The sequence below is a fragment of the Phascolarctos cinereus genome, unplaced genomic scaffold (genome assembly GCF_003287225.1).
Source record: "Phascolarctos cinereus isolate Bilbo 61053 unplaced genomic scaffold, phaCin_HiC Scaffold_8;HRSCAF=390, whole genome shotgun sequence".
In the NCBI taxonomy this organism is placed as follows: Eukaryota; Metazoa; Chordata; class Mammalia; order Diprotodontia; family Phascolarctidae; genus Phascolarctos; species Phascolarctos cinereus.
This window is the reverse complement of record NW_027556291.1, coordinates 44007622-44022988: the sequence shown is the minus strand read 5'-3', so window position 1 is coordinate 44022988 and position 15367 is coordinate 44007622. Positions and strand designations below refer to the sequence as shown.

Here is a 15367-nt window from a genome sequence, read left to right as displayed (position 1 = left end):
ACTCATTTCAGGGAATTGACCAAACAGTTGTCAATTGGACCATCCTCACCCTTTCTTTTTCTCTCAAAATGATTAGCATTTTAAAATATGTCTTTGCCATCTCCAAGATGAACAAGCATTTAACACTTAGGAAAAGCAAAGCTCTTTAATGGAATCTCTGCAAATAAGATTTTTTTTGAAGAGAAAATTGGGCAATAAACCCAGACATAAAACTACTGGCATGAATATAACTGGCTTTCAATGAACCTCACTGCTGCAACCCGTGTGTGTGTGTGTGTGTGTGTGTGTGTGTGTGTGTGTGTGTGTGTGTGCGTGCGCACGCACACATACCTGGGCATGTCACTTCACTTTTTTATATCAATTTCCTCCTCTGCAAAATAGGAAAATAATATTTCCACTAGCTAATAAAGGGGGAATATGCTCTATAAATCTTAAGACAATGCAGAAATACGATTTTACCATCACCACTACTCACAAGATCATAGACCTAGAGCTAAAAGGGACATTAGAGGATCTGCAGCAGAACATCTCATTTTACAGAGGGGGAAACTGAGGCCCAAGAGGTAAAGTGATTTGCCCAAGGTCACACAATCAGATGACAGATCTAAGGCTGGAAGGGACCTTAAGAAGTGATTTTACAGAAGAGGACAATGAGGCTGAGGGCAAGTGACAAGTTAAGTAGGCCCCAAAAGATCTACAGGGATACAAGCTCCCTTTTGAGGCCAAGTAATTAACTTTTTAACCTAACAGCCACTCTACCTCTGCCCAGATGGTCCAGTTCTCTATTGCTGGCCAGCTTGGAGATGGCTGGCAATGGGGTACAGTGGAAAAGGCAATAGAATAAAAGTCAGAAGAGCTAAGTCACTTCAACCTTCTGAGCCTTGGTTTCCTCCTTTGTGAAATGGTAGAAAGGGAGAGGAAGAACATCTTCAGACTAGAGACTCTCTAAGGCCATTCCTAGCCCTAACACTGGACACTTCTGCCCTCTTACTTTAACCTTCCCCTGGCATAAACCTGAGTAGAGCCAGCTGAAGGGAGCAAAGAATATCGGGCCTGTCTCTTAATAGCAACAGAAACAATTCACTTCTCTGGCATTGTCAGGTTTCCAAAAGACTTTCCTTACAACCACCACGTAAGGAGGATGGTCCAAGTATATTGCCTCCATTTTAAAGATGAGGAAACTGAGGCTCAAGGATATTAACTGACTTGCCCAGGGTAAATGTAAATGGCAGACCCAGGACTCAAAGACACCTCTTCTGAGTCTAAGGCCAGCATTCTTTTGGACACACTCTGCTGGCATTCTGTGAGTCCCTAGAGAGACCTAAGATCTTAGGAGCTTCCACCTAGAGAAGGGGGGAACCTCAAAGGCCTCATTTCAAAGAAGGGGGAACTGACTTAGCCAGGGTCATACAAGTCATGTCAAAAGTATTATTCAAACCCAGGTCCTCTGACCCAACATTCTGTAGTCTTTCCACCAGCCCTGCTAATAAGCGTCAGAGGCACAATTTGAACCCAGGACTTTCCACTAATCTCTGCTACCTCTCTTCTCCTTCAGCTGGTTTCCACTGGATCAAACCAATGGGTAGCAGGGAGGCCTGCTCATGTAAGGCTCTCTACCTTTGATTGAGCTAGAGGTTTGGGGATATCCCCTATATCCTCTACTGGAATGACACCCACCCACTCGCCTCACTTTGTGCCCAGCTCTTTCCCCTATTGCTGTTGCCACTCTGCCAACCTCTATCCCAGGCTAACGTTAGCCATTAACCTGCTGGGCAATCATTAGACATTAACCTGTGGTTAAATGTGAGCTTAAGCTGTGAGCATTGTATTCGGCTCCCAATGTGCACATGATCTTTTGGGCCTATGCTATGGGGGCACCTTATGGGCCAAGCCATCTTGCATCAGAAATTCTCCATTATATAAGAAATTAAATCCCACCCCCAGCCCCTGCCTTGGATGGGGTCCAAGAAAGGCCGACTTAATCCCAAATTACCTTCTATATTAAGTGGTGTGAAAGCAAGGTTCCAGTGAGTATCTTTTGCAGCAGATTTATAATTAGATTTAACTTTAGCCAATAATAAAACAGGCTTATTATTCTGAGCACAAACTGAGAGGGAAATAAGTCTGGGATAAAAAGGGTTTTGTGACCAAGAGGCAGCATAGTATATGAAATTGGTCAGAAAGAAACCCAGTTACTAGTTCTGGTTCTCCCACTAACTTAACAAGACATAGTGATCAAAAGAAAGTCACCTCTACCACCTATGCCTCAGTTTCCTCACATATTGGATCTAATGGTCTTTTAAGCCACAAAAGCATAGAATTCGAACTGGAAGGTCAACCATTCTAATGCCTTCAAAAGCTGAGGCCCACAAGGGCACGATAAAGGCCAGACTCCAGGTGGCAATTTCTCGTGGAAGGGAAGAGAATAGGATTTGGGGAAGCTGCAGTTGAGAGAAGGATTATAAAAAACAATACCTTTAGCAAAAACAGAAACAAAAACACTTGAATACAAAGTGGACATCCATGGATTTGGGAGTGGCTAAACAAACAGGGGCCCATGAGTGTAATTGGAATGTTGCTTTGCTGTAGGAAATATGAATGTGATGAATCTAGAGAAGCATGAGAAGACTTACATGAACTGATACAAAATAAGTGGAGCCAGGAAAACAATATACATACAACAATGGAAATGGAAAGAACAATCACAAAACAATAAAAAACAAATGTTGCAAAATTACAAAAAGAAAGCATGGCCTCAGAGATGAAATATTAGAAGACACTTTCTTCCACTTTGTTGCAGAACTACAAAGTCAATGGGTGTGGAATATGGCGTATATTTTCAGATTTTTTATATTTATTCATCAGTTTTACTGATTTTTTTCACTTCTTTCTCTGTTTTTTTTTTCTTTAAAAAATATTCTTTGTTATATGAGATGGCTCTCTAGGAGGGGAGAGAGAGGGATACTGGGGATAATTGAGGTGATATTAAAAAAAAAGATATCAATGAGAATTTTATTTGAAAAAAAAAAGAAAAAGAAAAACAACATCTTTTAGTAGCATTTTAGACCAGGGATAGCTATTAGTTTTTCAAGATAATAGGTGGATAGTATGCTCTTCCATGAGGAAGAGACCTTTTTAGAATCCCTGTTAATTGGGCCCTTTTTACCATTACATATGCACATCTAGTAATGTTTGAAAGAGTCTGAAATATAGTCAGGTAGAAATCTTTCCACATGCTGGGTGGTCCACAGCCAAAGCTCTGCTCTGGATTGGTTTTCTGTTTGTTTTTGAAGGCCTCCACAGTCTGCTGGTCGCCACCTATTCATGACCTCAACAGAAGTCACTACTATGAAGGTAAGTACTACATGTACAAATGGTAGCTGCAAACAGAGCCGTATGCCAGCGCTCTAAGAGGGACTTGAGCACAGAAGATATGGAATCTCAAGGCTGGGAGATGCCTTAGAGAGTATAGACAACCAGCTCCCTGGTTTTACAGAGGAGGAAACTAAGGTACAGAGAGAAGGAACTTCCCCAAGTTCCTGTTCAGAAATGAGTCCAAAATTGTATTGTCCAGAATGGTCTAGTTACAAAAGTGCACAACTGGAGAGTTGGAAGGTACCTGAAGAACCAACAAGTGCAATCCACACAGGAAAGAAAGCCCCACTATCACATATCCAGCCAGTGAGTATCCGGCCTATGCTTAAACACCTTCAAGGAGGAGGAGCCTACCATCTCCTCTCCTCTAGGCAGCCCATTTCACTTCGAGACTACTCTGATTGTTAGGAAGGGGTTTTTTCCTTGATGTTGAGCCAAAATTCGCCTTTTTACAACTAACCCCCTCAACACTAAAGCTTTTGAAATACTTGAAGACAATTATCATGTTCCCCCTGAGTTGTCTTTTCTGTTGAGAGTCTCCCTGTTAAGGTTAGATGGCATGGAGCAACCAGGTGGCTCAGTGGATAGAGCACTGGGCCTGGAGTCAGTAAGATCTCAGTTCAAACCCAGCCTCAGGCACTTACTAGCTGTGCAATGCTGGACAAGTCACTTAGCCCTGTTTGCCTCAGTTTCCTAATCTATAAAAGGAGCTGGAGAAGGAAACAGCAAACCACTCCAGTATCTTTGCCAAGAAAACCCTAAATGGGGTCACAAAGAGTCAGACACAACTAAAAAGACACAACAAGAACAACAAGGTGGGCACACTGTATAGAGTACTGGGCCTAGAGTCAGGGAAACCTGATTTCAAATATGGCCTCAGATACTTACTAGGTGTATCACCCTGGGTGAGTCACTTGACCGCCATCTGCTTCTGTTTCCTCAACTGAAAAATGGGGATAATAATAGCATCAACCTCCCAGGGCTGTTGTGAGGATCAAATGAGACAATATTTCTAAAGTGCTTGGTCCAGTGCCTGGTACATAGTAGGCACTTGATAAATGCTTGTTTCCCTCCCTTTTCTCCAGACTAAACAGGCCCATTTCTTTCAACCAAGCCTCAAAGAACATGAGCACAAGGCCCTTCAGCATCTTGAGTGCCCTCTTCTGGACACACTCCAGCTTATCAGAGTCCTTCTAGAACCATGACGCCCATAACAGAATGTAATGCTCCAGATGAGGTATCACAAGGGCAGAAGACAGTGAGACTACCTCCTTATTCCTGGAAGTGATGCCCCTCTTAATGTAACCCAAGATTGCATTAATGTGCTTGGTTGTCACATCACACTGCTGGCTCATTTTGAGCTTGTAATTCACATCTCCTCAGATATTCTTCAAAATATTTATTACGTCTGCCCCATCTTATAATTATAAAACTGATCTTTGTACCCAAGCAAAGGATTTAACATTGATCCCTACTGAATTTCATCTGGTTAGAGTCAGCCCAGTACGATAGCCTGTCAAGATCCTTTTGGACCCTGGCTGTCATCCAGTATGTTAGCTATCCCACCCAGATTTGTGTCCTTTGCAAATTTGATGAGTATATTATCTATAACTTTATCCAAGTCATGGATGAAAATCCTGACCCAGAGGGGTAAGTCATGATCCCTGGGGCACTTCACTGGAGACATTCTGCCACATCGACACTGAATCATTAACAACCGACATTGAACCATTAACAACTACTCTTTGGCCAGCCATTCAACCAGGTCTGAAAGCATCTTACTGTATTACTGTATTATCTATCTCTCCACCTTCTTCACAAGAATAATATAAGATTTTTTTTATCAAATCTTCCCTAAGATTTAAGTAAACTATGTTCATGATACTCTTCTCATCTACTAGTTTAGTAATCCTGGCTTTAAAAAAAAATGGAAATGAAGTTGGTCTGGCCTGACTTGTTCTTTTTTTTTCTAAATAATATTTTTTCCCCCAATTACATGTAAAGATAGTTTTCGACGTTCATTTTTTATAAGATTTTCAGTTCCAAATTTTTCTCCCTCCCTACCTCCCCTCCCCAAGATGGCAAGCAATCTGATATGGGTTATACATGTACAATCATGTTAAACATTTTTCTACATTATGGCCTAACTTATTCTTGACAAAGCCCTGCCAGCTCCTTGTAATCACCACCTCCCTTTCTAGATGTCCATCAACCATCTCTTTAATGAATGACACTAGGACATTCCCAAGAATCAAAGTCAAGGTCATTGCCCTATAATTTATGAAGTCTTTTCTCTTTTTCTCCTTTTCTTCCAGTATAGCTTTAAAAATCCTTTGTGCTTCCCTCACCAGCTTGAGCACTCCTGATACTATTTTTATGAGATAGTGCCACGCTCATATTCATCTTCTTTACATTTCTTTTAAGTTGGTTAAGTTGGTTTCTGGGTCCCCAGTGTATCCACATCAGTCTCCTCAAACAAGTCCCACATTTCCTCCTTGTTGAAATTGCTTCCTTTGTGTTTTCAGAATTTCTTTCCTGAACATCCCCTGTCCCTCTTGGGCTGACTTCCACTGAAACATTTTACTTTATGAGATGATGTCTACATTTCTTCTGAACTCCTTGAAATCTCTTTTCCCAAAATCCTGGATGTATATCACTGTGCCTCACTTTCCTCTCCTTCTCTATCATAAATTCTAGGATGGACTGATCACTTTCCCTTAAGCTTCTCATCATTTCCACCTCAGCAACTAGCTCTTCGCTGTTAATGAGGATCAAGTGAAAATAAAATTTTTCCTTTGCTGGTTCTCTACTTTTTGAAGGAACCAATTATCCCTAAGGCAAGTGTAGAAGTCATTAACTACTTTGCTTTTAGGAGAGAGTGAGCACCAGCAGGGTCTGGCTAATTCATTGAAATCCCCCATGCCTCAGTGCTATGCTGGTTATATGTATCCCAAATTCATCTATTTCTTCTTTCTGTCCAAGTGGTCTGTAGTATATTCCAATGATAAAGTCACATCTCTGTTTCCCTCCTTTGACCTGTACTCAAATATTCACTATGTTTTCCCCTCTCTACTTCCTAAATCTCCTCACATGAGGAGATCTTCTTAATAATCAATGCTGGTTTACCCTCTACTCTTTTATCTATCCTGTTTCTTTTGAATAGGCTATACCCATACGTAGCCATATTCTAGTCATAGATTTCATGTCACAAAGTCTCAATGATACCTATCAGTTCAATTTTGCCTACCTGCATTAAGACTTCTACTACTTCTTGTTTTTGCCTGAACTTTGGGCTTTTCTGTATAGACACTGGAGGCCATAGGTTTTACTACTGCTTCCTTTCTAGGATTTTGTCTCCTGTGTATTTCTGGGTTTCCCAGATGGTATTCTTCTCCCTTTTTGGTGTCTGCTCTGTCTAGTATCTAACTTAAAAGACTAGGTAGGTAATTTTCTCCATCCTCTGTCCTTTTTCTAAGTTTAAAGCTCTTTTGATTAGATTTGCAAGACAACAAGTAAATACATTCTTTTATTTCTGTGTAAAACTTTTAAATGTTACCTTTTATCAATTAACAAAAATCTACTTTTTCTCCCCCACACTTTTACCCTCTCAAAAAAGGAAAAAAAAAATCCTTTGAACAAACATGCAGAGTCAAACATAACTAATTCCCCCATTGGCTCATGTTCAAAAGAAATATTTCTCAATCTGTACCTTGAGTCCATCACTGCTCTGTCAAAAAGTAGGTAATGTTCTTCACTGCTGGTCCTCTGGAATCATGATTCATCATTAAGATCAGAGATCTTAAAAATTGAAAAGTTGCCTTTGCAATGTTGTTATTGTATAAATTAATTCTTCTAATTCTGCTTATTTCATTCTCCACCAGTTCTTACACATCTTCTCAGGTTTCTCTGAAACCGTCCTCTTTATAATTTCTTTCATCACAAAAGTATTCCATTATATTCACACACCATAATCTGTTCAGCCATTCCCCAACTGATGGCACCCCTTTAGTTTCCAGATCTTTACCAATACATACATTTACATACACATATACACACACACACACACACACACACACACACACACACACACGTGTGTGTGGTCCTTTTCCTCTTTCTTTGGTCTTTTTGGGATGGCAAATAGAATCTTCCCAGTCTTTTTTTGGTGTGCTCCATTTCTAGCCAGGAATCTGTCAACCCTATATTATAAGTTATGATCCAGAAATCCAAACCCCATTCTCAGACACTACCTTCTTAAGCAGCTGTTCCCTTCCCAAATTAATTTTTCTCTTCTGTATCCCTTGCCTTCAATGGGCAAAAGTGAGGAACACAACCCATACCCTTATTGTCTTCAATTTCTTGCATAAGATTTCATAATTATTGGCCATATTTTAGAAGTTCTGCATATTTTTTTCATGCAAATAACAAAGAAACCAAAAATTCCAATGTTTCACTCGAATACAGAGGTGATCCTGGCTTTCAACGGCTAGGTCAGAAGATCAAGGCTCAAGAAAGTCCTACAAAAGTTTGAAAGGCTTTGAGTATGACATCAGTGATGTGCTGTATGAATACTGATAAAAGGTCAGCTCAGCTAAATTTTTAACACTTAAGAATCTCATCACCAAGTTGGTCACAGGGAAATGAATTTTCCTAGACAAGACAACTCTTAAAGAGCATGCACTCAATTAGGGAGAGATTGTGAACTGCGTTGGTGAACGGATCAGCACACACCAATAAAGTCATGGGGCTTTTGAAGCATAATGGAGGGGAGTGATTGTATGGTTTACAGAGAACACCAAATAAGAATAATTCACATTGTTCCCCTGATTTCAATTTCTAATATTTTGCCAGTTTCATTTCCTTATTACTATTAACAACTTCCATTTCTCTATCAGGAGTGAAAGGATTATTATCCCCATTTTACAGAGAGGAAGAATAACTGAAGTATTGTAATCAGTTCTGGGTACCAATTTAGTAAGAACATTGACAAGATGCAACACAGCCAGGAGGGTAGCTAGGATAGTGGAATAATATGCCATAAGAGGAAACATTTAAATATGAAACACCAACAGCCTATGTGTGGGGAGGGGAGGAGGGAGCATAATCACTGTCTCTGAGTTTTTGAAAAGATCTCACATGGAAAAAGGATTAGCTTTGTTCTACTTGACCCCCAGAGAGCAGTTCCTAGGAACAATTTGCCGAAGTTGTAGAAAAGCATTTTGAGGTTCAATGAAAGGAGAAAATTTCCCAACAATGAAAGCTGGCCCAGAGGAGAATGAAGTGCTTGGTGAGGTCCAAGTCGAGGAAAGATAAACCGCTTGTGGCAGATGCTGCAGAGGGGATTCTTGGCCAGGTACAAGTTAGACTAGCTGGTCTCTGAGGCCCCTTGGGACTCATATCCTTTGCTTTGCCCAAGTTCATATAGCTACAGCAGAAAAAAGGAAGGGCCTCTGAAGATGAAACGTTTTTAAAATTTGGATCTGTCATTAGCAAATTAACTTTTTTAAAGCCATAAAACAGTAGAGTTTGAAGCTAACCCTAGAAATCATCTAATCCTAAGATCATGTACTAAAAGGTAAAAAGGAACTCAGAGGCCATCTAGTCCAACCCACTCATTCTACAGATGAGGAAACTACGGCCTAAGAGAAATGACGTGACCTGCCCAAGGTCACACAGCTAGTAAGTAGCAAAGCTAGGATTTGAACCCAGGTTTTCTGCCTCCAAAGACAATAAACTTCCCACCGTATCCCCGCTGTCTTCATTTTACAGCCAAGCAAACCAAGGCTCTAGATGAGGAAAGTAGCTTGTCAAAAGTCACTCAATGAGTCAGCAGCAGAGCCAGGGCTTAAATCCAGGTCTCCGGGGTTCCTGTTTAGTGGTCTGTCCACCCTTCCAAATTCCTTCAAGTCAAATCTCATTGCATTTTCCTTCATTCTCAAGACAATTTGAATAGCAGCTCTGAATCCAAGAAGAACAGGATGCACCTTCCGAGGAAGGCCCCAGATACAATTCATGATGCATTTCATTGGGCAAACTCTGGCCCCTGAACTGTATGGAAACTGCTCTAGAGCATCTAAGGGCAGAATGCAGTCTTTAAGATCTTCTGTGATTGATCTTTGCAGCACTTCTCTCTAGAGACTAGTGTATATTTTAGTCAGCATTTAAAAACAATCCTAAAAAACGACCAAGAGCCAATCCCAAAAAAGAAATGCTAAATTAAAGGGGGAAGAAAGCAAACTCAACCAAATACCAGAGTTCTGTAGCCTCCCTGAAATCCTGCCAAACTCTAGCGGCTTAAAAAAAAACCAGAAGGCTGTCAAGTGGTAATTGGGTGGGGGTGGGGGGCAACGAAGGTAGAAGGAAATGGTTCCTGGAAAATATTTTTCTCTTTACCGAGTGGAATGTAGCCTCTGGAAACAATCAAGAGACCATTCTTACTGGTAATAACACTAGGCCATCATTCATTTATCCAACAAACATTTATTAAGCACCTACTTGTGGAGAACACACAGTAAATCAATTATCTATAGAGGTAGCTGTTAGCATAAGAGAATTAGATTAGGAAAAAGGAGAGCTGGGAGTAAAGTAAGTTCACACTCTAGCCATGTGCCCATAGGCAAGTCATTGAAGTTCTCCAGGCCTCAGTTTCCACATCCTTTAAAATAGGGTGGGTGGGCTAGATGCTCTCTAAGAGCCTTTCCAGATCTGACATTCTGTGACTCTATAAACTCATGAATTTTGTCCACACTCAAACCCCAAACTAGCAAGCTATCATATGCCCATCTTGCCATAGTAGCAAATCCAACTAGATCCCAGGACTAGACCAGTATCATCAGCAACGCTTGTAGCCTGTGAGGACATGTACACACGTACGTGCACTGCAGACCAGACGCAGGTTGGAGACACAGCAAGAGAAAGCTGCTATTTGCATACCTCTTAGAACGTTTTTATAAATAATGAAAAGCAAACAGAAGGAAAATGGAAATAGCAGACAGACAATCTTTGAGGCACAGGGCTTGTAACACAAACTGCTACTGTACAGGAAAAACCTCATTAATTCAAAATGCAAAGGGAACAGGAAAGATGGATTGGGGATTAACTGGCTCCAGCCTGTCCGGTATTTTTGCTAAAGAACAAATAGCTAGCAGCCCTGTGGCATGGTTGAAGTCAGAGGCCCTGAGTTCCAATCCAGCCTCTACTGATTTCCTCATTTGTGAGATGGCAGAGTTAAACTAGATGTTCTCCAAGGGCCTTTCTTGTTCTAACAGAATAAATGATGGCCATTCCCATTTCCCTGGTTGATGCCCCTGCCACAGCTGCAGCAGGTTGGAAATGACATTTGATGGCCTGCCTGGGGCACTGGAAATGAGGAAACCTGTGTTCAAATCTCAGCTCTGGCACTAACAATGTGTAACTTTGGGCAAGCCTCTTCCCCTCTCCGGATCTCAGTTTCCTCATATGTAAAAAGAAGGAATTGACCAGGATGATCTCTATGGGCCCCTTTCCAATTGTATCATTGTGTTTTAGGGTCATGAGCAGAGAACAGAGGACTGCCTATACAGGCACAAATTCAAACTTAAAGCTCTCTCCTTAAAGACACTTTAAATCCTCTATAGCCTCACAATTCCCTAGTGATCATACCTCTTCCTTCAAATGAGTGTAAGTGCCTCATTCAGGCATCCTGATCATTTTTTTCCATGTTAGATATAAAAGAATCATACATGGGGTAAAGAATCTGGCCATCATTAGATGTCAAAGGGCTGTCCATTCAATAACGTCAGCTCCTGGAGTAGAACCTCTAAATGGAAGCTAACCAACACCTTGTAACTAAGATGTCATTAGAAGTGAAAAGGGTTCCAAGGCCGATATGGACAGTCTTCTTAGCTAAGAATAAACAGGATTTTCTCTGTATGTAGGAGGGGGGAGGATGGGAGGAAACAAACCCCTGTTCATGGCTGCTGAGTAGTTCCAACCCTTCAGACTCAATTCATTGCCTACATGTTTTGGAGCAAGGCTGCAAAAGCCACTCAGGCCACAAGGCCGTGGATGTTGTCCAAAGTTGGCTGGCGTGTACTCGGCTCACTTCAGCTACAGGACCAACTTTTGTCTTGTGCTTTTTAATATCCTTTTTTCCAATTCCTCTTCTCTCAGGGATGCTAAAGACAACTATTTGGCCTGCAGGTCTTTGGACCACCCCTCACTCCAACTAGATACAGGCCATCAAACCTGTATTTAGACCTGAAAACATAAAGGTTGGAACTTTAGATAGAGCCTATCTCAAAAAGACTCAGGCTAAGTTATACAGCTAGGGTGACTAAAAATTGATAAACAGCCTGATCAACAGATTGACACCACTGGAATCCAGAATGGTTGACCCAGGAGGCCCCAAACCCAGTGAGACAAATCGTATTTACACAGAGATGAAAATGACGGCCAGATCAATTTGGTGGGCCTGTCCTCACATCCTGGGGAACCATGAACAAAAACAAAGGGACAAAGGAGAAGATTTTATTGAGCTGTTCTGCCCAGAGTCATTTGGTAAGTTGAGCTGAGATGGGAATGGACCCTGGAGCCTCTTAACTGCAAATAAGGGCTCATTCCACTCTTACTATGAGTAAGGCTCACTCAACACAGCTACTTCCTCTATACAGCGGACAACACTGGTAAATACAACACTTGTAAAGTTGTGTCTCAACAGACAACTACGTACATACATATATACAGAGATGCTGGGACATGTCTATGTTGCTCCACAAGCCCCATCTGTGGTGCCAAAATGTCTGCAAAAAGGCAATTGTTTCTTCCTCTAGCAAATGACACAAGATGCCTTCAAATAACATCCAACCTGGTAAAGCCCCTGTTCTTTGAATGACGTATGGCATCAGAAGCAAGCTATAGTCTCTGACTTCCTACTGGTATTACATAAGTATGAAGTTGTGGCACCTCCGTGTGACTAACTCAGGTCAGAAACCAAGGCTACGTAGGGTCACACTGAAACCACCTAGCAACACACAGTTTTGGTTATCCACAAATTATTATAAGACCATTATTATGACCACAACTACTTCCAATGATAATGATAACTCATATTTCTATTCATGTTTACAAAGCACTTTTGTCGCAATCACCCTGTAAGAGATGCTTCCGTAAACACCATCCATTCTGATTAGGACAGTTTAGAAAAAGAAGTCTCTCCAGGCCAGCTCCTGGACACCAAAGCCTCCTCCCTGGGATCACCTGCACATTTTCAACAAATAGGGTCATTTCCTAGGTCAGTAGATGATAAGAATGTTATAGTGCCAAATGCTTCACTCAAATTCAAATGGACAAGGGGCAACCAGGTGGCGCAGTGGATACAGCACTGGCCCTGAAGTCAGGAGGACCTGAATTCAAATCTGGTCTCAGATCAAACACTTGACACTTACCAGCTGTGTGACCCTGGGCAAGTCACTTAACCCCAACTGCCTTCAAAAAAAATTCAAATGTACGAAATCCCTTCCAACTATTTGCATGGATGAGGCAGAAGAGCCTTCTGGATAATATGATAAGGCAACACTGTGTTAGATGAGAGTATGATAAAGTAGCTTTGAGGTTGGCTGGACAAGGCATGGGACAAGAGTGGTGATTAATGGGGCAATGTCAGATTGGAGGGAGGCCTGAGGTGGCTTACCACAGGAATCAGTCCTGGGCCCAAACCAAAAGGATGAAATTTGACAATCCATCCATCAGCAAGCATTTACTAAGTTCCTATGTGACAGACACTGTGCAAGGTATGGGAGATACAAAGACAAAAGCAAGACGGCCCCTGCCCTCAAGAAGTTTGCATTCTGCTAAGAGGATGCAACATGTTCAAAGTTAAATAAATACAGGGTATGCACAAAACAAATACGAAGAGAGTTTAGGAGCAGAGTGTGACACCAACTAGGGGGATCAGGAAAGACCCATTGATAGAGATGGCATTTGACCTAAGCCTTGAAGAGAGTTTAGAGTTCTAAGAGGCAAGGTGAGCAAGGGAATCATTCCAGGTATGGGAGAAAGGCTGCAAAGGTACAGAAGAGATGTAAAGAACTGAGAAAAGGCCACTGGATTTAGCAGTAAAAAACAAACATGGATGACACCTCAGAGAGCATTTTTATTTGAGTGATGGGGACAAAATCTAGATCGCAAGAGAGTAAGAACTGAAAGGGAGGTAAGAAAGTGAAGACAATGAGTGTAGAGAATATTTTCCCCTAAGAATTTGACTGTGAATGGGAAGAGATATACAAGATGATAGTTTGAAGGAATCTTCAAATGGAATGGAAAGGTCTAGGGAAAGTTTTTGCTTTGTTTTGAGGACAGGATAGACTCTGACAGACTCCGGGCATAAGTAGAAGCTTCAAGGAAAGAAGCAGTTGATACAGAGAAACTGAACATTGGAGGAGATGAAGGATGATCAAAAGAGCATGGTCTTCAAGGAGCCAGAAAGGTATAGGATCTACAGTAAAGGCAGAAGGGGTGGCCTTGGCAAGGAGAAAGGGCTGCTTTATCCTCTGAGACCAGAGCAAGGGAGAAGAGAATGGGGAATGATATTGAGGTGAGTTGAAGTGTGTAATCAGGGAAAAAAGGAAGCTCAAAACAGACAGCTTCCATTTTTTTTTCCAGTAAAGTATGAGGGGACGTACTCTGCTGAGAGGAAAGAGGTGGACGAGAAGGGAGGTTAAAGTGGCCAACTTCAGAGGTCAGAAGAACTAGTTTTGAATCCTGGATCTGCTACATCAGGGGCAGCTAGGTAGCACTGCAGCAGATAGAGTGCCAGGCCTGAAGTCAGGAAGATCTGAGTTCAAATCCAGCCTCAGACACTTACTAGCTGTGTGACCCCGGGCAAGTCACTTCACCCTGTCTGCCTCTGTTTCCTCATCAGTAAAATGAGCTGGAGAAGGAAATGGCAAACCAGTCCTTCTCTGGTCCTCAGTTTCTTCTTCTCTAAAAGGAGGAGGTTGAACTTGATTACCTCTAAGGACTCTTCCAGTTCTGGTCCTATCACACAAGCTCACTGTGCTTGTTGGCTTTGCTTAAAAGATTTTCTTTGTTACAAGGAAGGATTCGATGCTGGGGGAGCTGGGGAGGGGGGAAAACAATGGCTACAAAGACAAAGGCAACAGAAAAATATGCATATATATAAATATATGTGTATAGATTTACATGTATTTGTATAGATATGTACATATACATACACACACACACATACAAGGGCAGCTAGGTGGCAAAATGGATAGAGCGTTAGGTTTAAAATCAGGAGGACCTGAGTTCAAATTTGGCCTTAGACCCTTATTAGCTGTGTGACCCTGGGCAAATCACTTAACCTCTATCTGCCTCATCTATAAAATGGAGAGAATAATGGCACCTACCTCTCAGGGTTATTGTGAGGATCAAATTAGATAATAATTATAAAGCACTTGGCACAGTTCTTGGCACATAGTAAGCACTACATAAATGTTAGACATTATCATCATCATCATCATCATAATAATTATTATTATTATTTACATATACATATATAATCAAGCTACTAACTACAACCTCTATAATATCCCATAATATACTTAGAGCCAACTGACCTGAGTGGTAGCTTCAGTGCATAAATGGACTATCCTCCCCCTTGGCAATTGGAAAATTCCATTAACCTGAATGTCCTATTCCCCAACCACAGTAGCAAACTCAAATGTTACTGTCTAAGCCCCTTGAAGAAACCAACATTAAGTATCCAACCTTGAATAGGAATGTGCATATAAACTGATTGTCTCATGTGGTCCCTACATCCCCAATGTGAAAGCAGCATAATTCACAGGGTACTTTACAAGGAAGGTGTTTTGAAAACCTATGTAAATGTGAGCTACTGTCATCATTGTTCTGAATAAAATTCTCCTATGGTGTCCTCCTGGAATATCACTATTGAGATCAACGAGGACTGAGCATCTTATTCCCAGTATGATGAACACAAGGAATTGGATGTGAC

At 41.4% G+C, this 15367-nt stretch overlaps 1 protein-coding gene across 2 annotated transcripts in view; it reads right to left on the bottom strand.

Annotated features, from left to right (window-relative positions):
* The window catches only part of HS6ST2 (heparan sulfate 6-O-sulfotransferase 2), a 282387-nt gene that overhangs the window by 246412 nt on the left and 20608 nt on the right, over nt 1-15367 (bottom strand). The gene's annotated exons all lie outside the window — the stretch shown is intronic.